Consider the following 9,961-nt stretch of genomic DNA (forward strand, 5'->3'; position numbering starts at 1 on the left):
CTTAGACTCTTTCGAGGCCTAGAACCTAACTAATAATGCTACCGAGAAAGGCCTTCTCACCAAACAGACTCCACTTATGTGGTCATATTCCTTTCTTCACATATGCGGCAAACAGCTCGTTGCTAGTGGCCTAAGAGGTGAGTTGTAACCACAGCATGTTTTTGGACCTGGTTGCAACACATTTTCTGCCTAGGCCCCCAACCAGCCAATGATTTCTCAGTACCAAGAGCCCAAGAAAAGCACCTGAGGGTAGACTGTGCTTATAGAATGATGCTGAGCAGGCTTCTTAGGTTTCTCTCTTCCTGCCATTAATTGGCTTTTACTATTAGACTCTGTGAAAAGTATCAGTATCACCCTGTGGAATTACCAGCTCTCAAACCACAGAAACATTCCAGGATTAGGAGAAGCAAGAAAGGCTGGGGGTAGAAGTGGAGGGCTATCAAACAAATGAGAAGCTATGGGGACCATTAGTGGGCTGTACTCTGCCCCCTCAGACTTCTGTGTTGAAGCCTTAATCCCTAGCCCCTCGGAATGTGACTGTGTTTGGAGGTAGGGCCTTTAAAGATGCGATAGCCTTAAAATGAGGCCCTGCCTTCCGGGTGGGTGGGCCCTAATCCCATCTGACCGGTGTCCTTGGAGGCAACTCGCACAGTGAGAGATGCCCGTGATGCTCAACACGGAGGGAAGATCATGCGATGGCAGAGAGAAGGTGGCCAGCTGCAAGCCAAGGAGAGAGGCGTCCTCAGAAACCAAACGGTTGACCCCTCGACCTTGGACTTGCAACCTCCAGGACTCTGAGAAGATAAATGTCTGTGGTAGGTTGTCGCGGTCGCCCTAGGAAACTCTCGTACCTGGCATATGCCATTTCGTTCTTATGAGCACTCTGATTGATTTCCTTGTTTTGCAGGAGAAACCAAGGCTCAGAGAAGTCAGCTAATCTGTCCCAGTTCTCACAGCGAGTGAGTGGCAGAGCCGAGAGGATTCGGTATCCAGTTTTCGGGTTGCAAAACCCACATTCTTTCTACTACATCAAGTTGCCTAGTAAAGCTAATGGAAGATTTTTTGCTAATACCATAGGGTGACAGGGCTGCACCCAGTCTAATCATCTCCTGGACTTGCATTTCCACCACTCACATCAACGCCATCTGGGCAAGGAGACCTGGTGTCCACCTGAAAGAAGAAGCCCCATGAAGACCTCACATTGTTCCAGAACCACATGGAATCCCATAGCCTGTGACAGGAAGCATTTGGGGACGGGGGTAGGCATCCTTTGCACACTCTGAAGGGGATACTCTTTTTTTTAAAAGATTTTATTTATTTATCTTTAGAGAGGAAGGGAAGGAGAGAAGGAGGGAGATATTAATGTATGGTTGCCTCTCATGAGTCCCCTGCTGGGAACTGGCCTGCAAACCAGGCATGTGCCCTGACTGGGAACCGAACCGTGATCGAGTGGTTCGCAGGCCCGCGCTCAATCCACTGAGCTACACCAGCCAAGGCCCTCTGAAGGGGATACTCTTGTATAAGCCCTAACCTCAGCCTCTAGCCTCATGGAGAACAGAGAGTAGGGTCTCCTACTTAACAATTATGGTGATGACTGTCACCTACAACTTTCACCTGCCACGCACTATGCTTAGGCACTTGACATATGTCATTTCTAATCTTTGACATCTATTTTGTGAGGTAAGTACTGCCTCTGAGTCACAGATGACACAGAAGATGGAACTGAGGCTTAGAAAACCTGAAGGACACACCAAGGGCACAGAGCCCAAATTCCTGCCACCAAAACCTGTCCTTTCTCTCCATGACCCTGCCTCACGCCAACAGAATTCATAGGGCACACCCTTGCAGCTCACTAGTGCTGCCCATAAGACCCCTCAGAATGACCCCCCAAGAGGAGGCTTCAGTGTGGGGACTACTACAAGAGCCAGGAGACCTCCAGGGATGGCAGCCTCGTCATCCATCTCATTAAAACAGGAACCCAGCCAGGAGTAGAGCAAAGATAGTTTACAGATGGCACATTCCTGCCCAGCCAACCTCACTGGGTCCCAGTACCCTGTTTCTCTCAGCTCCATGTCCTTGGCCCACACTCCAGCAGGTGGCCAGGGAGTTAGAGAAGCAGCCAGCATCAACACCATGACCTTGGCTTTTGTTAACTCTGGCCATGGTGACACCAGCTGGGTGATGGTCCCTATCAGGTGATCGCCTGCGTTATGTTTATGGACATCTGCACCACATGGTGATGTCAGTCATCTGAGTGTGCCTCCAAGGACGGGCAGCATGGGCAGAACCAGAACCAATAAGCTATAGCTATTTCTCTCTCTCCTTCTCCCTCTCTTTCTCTCTGGCTCTCCGGAGAGAGAGAGAGAGAGAGAGAGAGAGAGAGAGAAGGAGAGAGAGACGAGGAGATTTATTATAGGAATTACCCACGTAGTTAAGGAGGCTAAGGAGTCCCATGAATTGCCATCTGCAAGCTGGAGCCCAGGAGGGCGGGTGGTGTAGTTTAGAAAGGCCTGAGAACCAGAGGGAGCTGATGGTGGAAGTCCTAATCTGAGGTCAAAGGCCCGAGAACCAGGAGGTCACCTGGTGTCAGCCCTAAAGTCCAAAGGCCTGAAAAACAGGTGCTCCAATGGCTGAGGCAGAAGAAGGGGGTCCCTACTCAAGTAAAGAGAAAGTATTCACACACACACTCCCCTTTGCCTTTTTGTCCCATTCGGGCTTCCAGTGCGTTGGTGATTTCCACCCACAGTGGTGTGGGGGGTCTTTACTCAGTCTATTGGATCAAATGGTCATTTCTTCCAGAAATGCCCCGACAGATACCCCCAGAAATCATGCTCACCAGCTCCCTGGGCACCTCTTTGGAGAGTCAAGTTTACACACAAAGTTAACCGTCACACTCCAACGTGAGAATCCAAGTCACATTTTGTGATTTAGGCATTTACCGCTCTGCTCAACCATTTGGACTGCGTCTCCTAAGTGTCTGCTGTGAACCGAAAATTGGAAAGCTATAGAACGTCTCAGAAAGAGTGAGATAGCTCCTAACAACCCTGTTGACCAGACCCGAAGGCACGCGGCCTCCAGATAAATGCCGTGGCCCTGGTGCTTTCCACTGGATGGGCCGGCTGCCCGACATCCGTCTGCCCCCTGGACTCTAGATTCCGTATCAGTCACGCTTGCCACTGGATTCCCAAAGCTTAGCGTAGTGGCTGGCACAGAGTGCAAGGTGAGAGTGTCAACACTGCAAACCTAAAAAATACATTGTTTTTATATCAGTACAACCATGAGTGTACTATAAATGAGAGTCAAACTTCACATTCATTTTTAAGATAAAAACTTTGAGGCATGGGTGAGAGAGGGATGGATAATTAGAGCCCCAGGGATTTCTACAGAGAGAAAACTACACTGGATAATACTGAATAATGGTGGATACATGTCATCATACATTTGTCCAAACCCATAGAATGCACAAGACCAAGAGAGAACCCTAATGTGAACTATGGACTTCGGGTGATAATGTTGAGTTGATGCAGGTTGTTAATCAATTGTAACAAATGTGCCACCCGGCGGGGGGAGGGATGTTGCTAATGGGGGAGGCTGTAAGGGGCAAGGGGTATATGAGAAATTTCTGTACCTTCCTCTCAATTTTGCCATGAACCTAAAACTACTCTAAAAATTGAAATCTATTGAAAAAACAAATTAAAAATTTCTGGACAAGTTTTCTCTCCAAGTGTGTGAGTGTCTAAAGCATGGTCCCTCTCCCAGGAGGGCTTCTGAAACACCAGGGCAGTGATCATGCCCTCTGAGGAGTCGCACCCCACACCCTAAACCCCAAGGTCGCTGCTGGGTTCCCATGCCGTCCAGCTGGTCTGCTTTCTATGGGCACACCCCAGGATGGGAGTGGGGGGGCAGCCAGGACAAGCTTGTGTCTCCAGGCACGCACGCCCCACCAGGAGTCCTGCTCTGACCCCCTTAATTCAGCTGAGTGAGGTTGAAATCCCCAAAAGGAAATTTCCTAGAGAAGTGAAACGTAAAAGAGAGCACAGCTGGCCTCAGAACTCTAACTGGTGCAGGAACGACCTTGAGCCTGGAGAGGGCAGGTCGGGTAAACAGGCCCTTTGTGGGATGAATGTCAGCAAGAACTCAGACTTCCGAGAATGGGGAGGCAGGGGAGGGCTGAGCTGTTTTGCCAATGAAAGGTAAGAAGAGAGGTGTGAAATGGGGAGGGGTCCAAAAGATGGAGAGGTCGGGACTGAATGAAGTCCCGCCTGTGAGATCACCAAAGAACATGTTCTGAACGGAGATGCCTTACGCTCTGGAAAAAGGATAAAATCCTCTTCCATCTTTCAGTCCCCTCCTGCCCAACCTCACTGCCTACCCCAGGAACTCCAGGAGTGTCTACTACACTCAGTGGGATTTGTGTGAGCTTCTGACGTGCGAGGAAATCAAGTGAGAAACAGAGTTTTACGTGTGCAGAACGCAAGCACTCTCCTCTCCCTCAGCACTCCTCCGTCACCTGAGATCGGCACACACCTTGGGGACAGCTTTAAACATCTGAGAGCATGAAAATGGAAGGTGTCTACCCATTTTACCTGGATCTCAAGGGAGGGGAGGCCCCAGTTGAAAACTTAAAGAAAATAGAACAGCCTACAAAGGACAAGGGAACAGAGCACACGTATTTTTGCCTTAATTAACTCAGGTTGTCCTAGACACACACACCCTGCCCGGTTCCCCTTCTGCCCCCTGGCCTTGAGCTCAAGTGCTGGTTCGTCATGAAGTCTGGCTCCAGGCTTAAGTAAATACGTGAGCATTCCCCCCTTGGTTTTCTGACCTATATCCGGCTCAGGGCCAGTAGCAAACTTATGACAAGCCCGGTCATGCTGGAACCCTGCCTCCGATATGTCATTTCCCTCTGTTGGCAGGAAGCTACATTCTTTTCCAGGTTCATGAGCCCATAACCCCATGAAGCTCCCATTCCAAAACCGAAGGCCACGTTCTGGTTGAATGAAAGACAGTAACCTGGACTGGGATGGAGGCCAGACCCTACCCCCGTGGAATGTTCAAGCCCTTCTCAGCTCTTGTTGCAAAATTCACCAACTTCCCCCTCCTGCTCCCTGAGGACTGTCCCATGACTTCCCTTCACACAAATGAGATGATTAACAATCGAAAAATGCTTTATACATCCAGTCACAGACACGCATAGCAATTAGAGGAGGACCGCTCACCTACACAGGACCCTAGACAAACAAATTAGGACGGAAGCTCACACAGGTAAACATCTGGAGGAAACCTAGGACTTCATGCCTCACTATGGATTTCTGAAATCTGAGACATCCTCAAGCAAAAGCGGAATTCACAAGAGATAAAAAACCCTTCTTTGAAGTTCAGTGAGTTTTGAATTACTTACTGGCCATCTGTAACAAACAAGCCAATGTCTCTGAAATCGATACTAGACCCTTCCCCACGGATGACCTCCTGCTGTCGGAAGTGAGTCAGAGCCACGGTTACACATTTAAATGGGACCAGTTCACTCTTCCTCAATTCTTAGCAAAAAGAATCTTGGATGCAGAAGCTGTTTCTGCTGGCGTACGGCATTTAATTTTCTCCCATTTGGACTATGGGCTGGGCCAAGAATGATTGAGACACCCTGAACTGGGGTACTTTCTTCCCCTCGTCACTCCTCCCGATAACTTTGCTGACAGGGCCTGCGGTGTTCGCGGCTGATGGCCTGGTGCTGCTGTCCCACAGAGAGCTAAGTCAGTAGGCCTGTCCCAGGGGGCATTTAGTGCCTAGGCCACAAGTCCTCTGAAACATTCCATGACACCACAAAATACGGAACCTGAAATAGACTCGGCAATTCTCTGTAACTCAGAACCTTTTTGCAAGCTTCTCAGCAGCAGAAAGTGAGAGTCCAGTAAGAGGGCCACATTGTGCTAAAGGTGGTAACTGTGATATCAGAAAAGGAGGCAGGAGACACACTGGACCCAGTCCGGAGGCTTAGCTGCCTAAGTGCATGTCACTTTGGCGCACGGCCCAGACTCTTCTAAGTTTTCTCGTCTGGAAAAAGCCTCCTTCACAGGTAAGTGAAGAGGCTCCAAGTAGAAAAGGCTGTGAGAGTGAGACTGTCTTTCTTGTAAACTCTCAGGACCATATGAGTGCAGACAGGCTCACGTGAATTGTCGGGACTACTGATTTGGAACAGGTGGAATGATAGCTCGTATGCACTGAGCTCGCTCTGTGCTGGGCACTCAGAGCCTTACATGTATTACCTCCCTGCCGCAGCCTGAATTGTGTCCCCCGCAATTTCACATGTGAGAGCCCTAACCCTCAATGGATGGTCTGTGGAGATTGGACCTTTGGGAAGTGATTAGGTTCCGGTGAGGTGCAAATGTGCCCTTATAAGAAAGAGACACCGGAGAGCTTGCTTCCTCTCCATCTCCCACCCCCACATGGAGGAAAGACCAGGTACAGTCACAGCCACAGTGGAAAGGAGGCCATTTGCAACCCAAAAGGAGCACTTTCATCAGACACCAAGCCTGCAGACACCTTGGTTTGAACTCCCAACCCCCAGATCTGTGGGAAATGAAGTCCTGTTGTTGAAGGCACGCAGTCTTTAGTATTTTATTGCTGCAGCTTCGGCTGAGTAAGATGCTCCCCTGATCTCATAACATCTCTGTAAGATCAACCCTGTCATTACTGCCGTTCTACAGATGAGAGAAGAGAAGCCCATAGAGTTTAATGAACTCGCCCAAGGCCAAGGTCACCAGCTGGGAAGTGGGGGAACCAGGATTATGAGTTCATGGCAGAGACCAGCCAGAGCTCACCTAAAACATTCCTTATCCCTGGGCACAGAGCTAAAACAAACAAACAAACAAACAAAAAAACCCACGTTTCCCAGCCCTGTTGCATCCAGAGAGTTTTCTTCAGTGGAACGTAAGTGAAAGCATTGCCTACTGCTCATACGAGGGGGAGGGGAAGAGCACGTGGAGAGTGACCCCATCCACCCGCCTCCCTTTGGCTGGGACCTCGGAGTCCAGGTGTGGAAGACGGCAGCACCAGAGGGGAGCAGCGCACCACCCCCCAGACCAAGCCTCACTGGTTTCCACCTGAATAAGAAATAAACTGTTGCTGAGATAGGTCTGCTGAGGAAACTCAAGAGTTGGATAATTTTAGTTTTAGGTAATAGTTAATAAGCTTAGTAGTTAATGAATGTAAAAAGCTCTTGTTTCAGAACTGAAGGTACGGCCCACCCTGACTCCAGGGGACCACAAGTGAGTCAACCTCTGTGCCCCAGAGGAGACCATAAGCAATCAGGGTGGTATCTGAGCCACTGGGTTCCAGGGAGAGCCCCAGGACACAGATAAAGAAAATCACCCAGGACACAGCACAAAAGACCCAGATAAAAAAAAAAAATCAGGGGTCAACAAGGGAAGGGGCCTTAGGGAAACTGCAGGACCGGATCGTAGCTTTTATCCGACTAAACTTTTTCCTGAATTCCAAATCCCTTATCTACATTTTTCCCCCTAGAATTCCAATTTCCTTACCTACACTTTGTTCTCCTTATAAAAAAGGCTGGGTTGAGAGGAAATGTAAGACTGGTCTGTTAGGTACACAACCCACCATCTTCTCAGACCGCTGACCATCTGAGTTAAGCGCCTGTAAAGACTCAATTCCTATTTCTGCTCGTTAGTTCTGGTGGTGACAGTCAGCACGAATGCCGACTTTTCCTTTTCCAGGTCTGTTACAGCAGTTTGTATCACTGTGTTACCGGCCCTAATGCCTCCCTAGGTTCTTCCTTAACAGGGACTACTGAACCCTGCCGAATTTGTTTATTGCACATTAGGCATCGACTCGCCCCTCCCTTGTTTCCTCCGTCCACCCATCATCTTAATGCATTTAAAATTCCACATTGCAGATCTCTGCAGCTTCCTTTCCGTCCAGTGTGGTTGACCTTTGAACAGCACAGGGGTTGTTTTGCCTGTGTTGTTCTCCCCATCCCAATCCCTTGAATTAGAAAATTTGCCTGTAATTCTTGACCCTTCAAACTTTACTAATAGCCTACTGTTGACTGAAGCCTTCCTGATAACATAAGAAGTCAACTGACGTATTTTGTCAGTTAACACATTTTTTGTATTATATACTGTTTTCTTCCCATAAAACTAGAAGAAAGAAATGTTATCAAAAAATCATAAGGAAGAGAAAACGCATTTACAACATTTACTGAAAAAGAATCCACGTATAAGTGGACCTGCGCAGTCCAACCCATGTGCAAGTGTCCACTGTATTTGCTTATAGTTTTTTTTAATGTAAAATGTTACCCACAATGATGGAATTCACAAATCTGAAGTGTGTGTTGGCAAAGTGTTGACAAAAACATTCACCATTCACTTGTAACGCAAACCCTTATCAAGATAAAGAACACAATCGTTATTCCAGAAAATTCTCAACTCTCTTTTGGTCGATTCCCACCTTCACCAACCCTCAGAGGCAACTACTGGTATAATTTTTGTTCCACTGTAGATTAGTTTTGCTTGTTCTAGAACTTCATTTAAAAGGAATTATGTATAGTATGCATTATTTTATGTAGTTTCTTTCGCTTAACATGTTTTGAGACTGAACTTGTGGTTATGATAGGGGACTCAAGGGTTGGAAAATTTTATTTTAAGTAACAGCCAATAAGCTTAGTAATCAATGCATGTAAAATCTTTGTTCTAGGAACCTAAGGTGTGACCCACCCTGACTCCAGGAGACCATAAGCAGTTCCACCTTTGCTGCTCAGGAGGACTGCAAGCAATTCAAGACGCGATTTGAGCCATTGTATTCCAGGGTGAGATGCCCACCACCCAGGACACAGCTGAAGACCACCGCCTGGGGCAAGAATGCTGGAGTTGTTTTTTTCGATCCAATTAACTCCTCCCTGAATTTCAAAACCCCTCATGACACGGTGTTTAGTCCCTGCTACAACACCCTTGGCCTGGAAAGAAAAGACTAGATGGTCTGTTAGGGTGTGAACCCGCCATCTTCTCAGATTGCCAGACATCTGCACAAAGTGCCTATAAAGATTCAATCCTCGTCTCTGCTTATTGGGTTTGGTAGTGACAGGTAGACCAAACTCCGGTGTCTTTTCTGGTTTCAGTTGTGAGTCACGGCATCACCCCTTTTTCTTTTTGGGAAATATTTTTGAATACACAGCTTATTGATCCATTCTCCTACAGATGAACATCAGGTTTGTTCCCAGTATTGGGCTACTATGAATAAAACCTCTATGAGCATTATTGTACAAGTCTTTTGTGGCCATATATTTTCATTTCTGTTGGGTAAATACATAAAAATGGAATTTCTGGGTAATAGTGTGAGGGAATACTTAATTTTTAAAATAAAAAACCAAAACTGTAGAGTGTTTTTAAATTTTTTTATTTATTTCTTTTTAGAGAGAGGGGAAGGGAAAGAGGAAGAGAGAAATATCGATGTGTGGTTGCCTCTTACAGGGTTGCCCCCTACTGGGGACCTGGCCCACAACCCAGGCATGTGCCCTGACTGGAAATCAAACCAGCAACCCTTTGGTTCACAGCCTACACTCAATCCACTGAGCTACACCAGGCAGGGACTAAGAGCACTTCTTAAGACAAAGTAACTGTCCCCTTTTACTCTCCAATAATACACAAGAACCCCCATTGCTCTACATTCTTGCCAACAATTTGGGGTGTCACTGTTTTTAGTAAGACCAGGTCTTTCTATACCATGTCTGGCTCTGAGCGTTGGAAAATGGGACAGGCTTTTTCATCACAAAGCATGTATGGAGCTGTGGTTGGCGCACACCAGACAGAAGCTAATGTAAACTTATTCCCTGAAACAACCTGCTCCGAGGGTGGGACAGGTGAGGCAACTAGGGAACTAGGAATCCAGCCCAGGTTTTTCCTGGCTCCATTTTCTTTTTCACCTTGGCCAGGACTAGTGAAACAAAGCA

The sequence above is a fragment of the Sturnira hondurensis genome, unplaced genomic scaffold, assembly GCF_014824575.4.
Source record: "Sturnira hondurensis isolate 20B ecotype Veracruz unplaced genomic scaffold, ASM1482457v3 Scaffold0003693, whole genome shotgun sequence".
NCBI lineage: Eukaryota > Metazoa > Chordata > Mammalia > Chiroptera > Phyllostomidae > Sturnira > Sturnira hondurensis.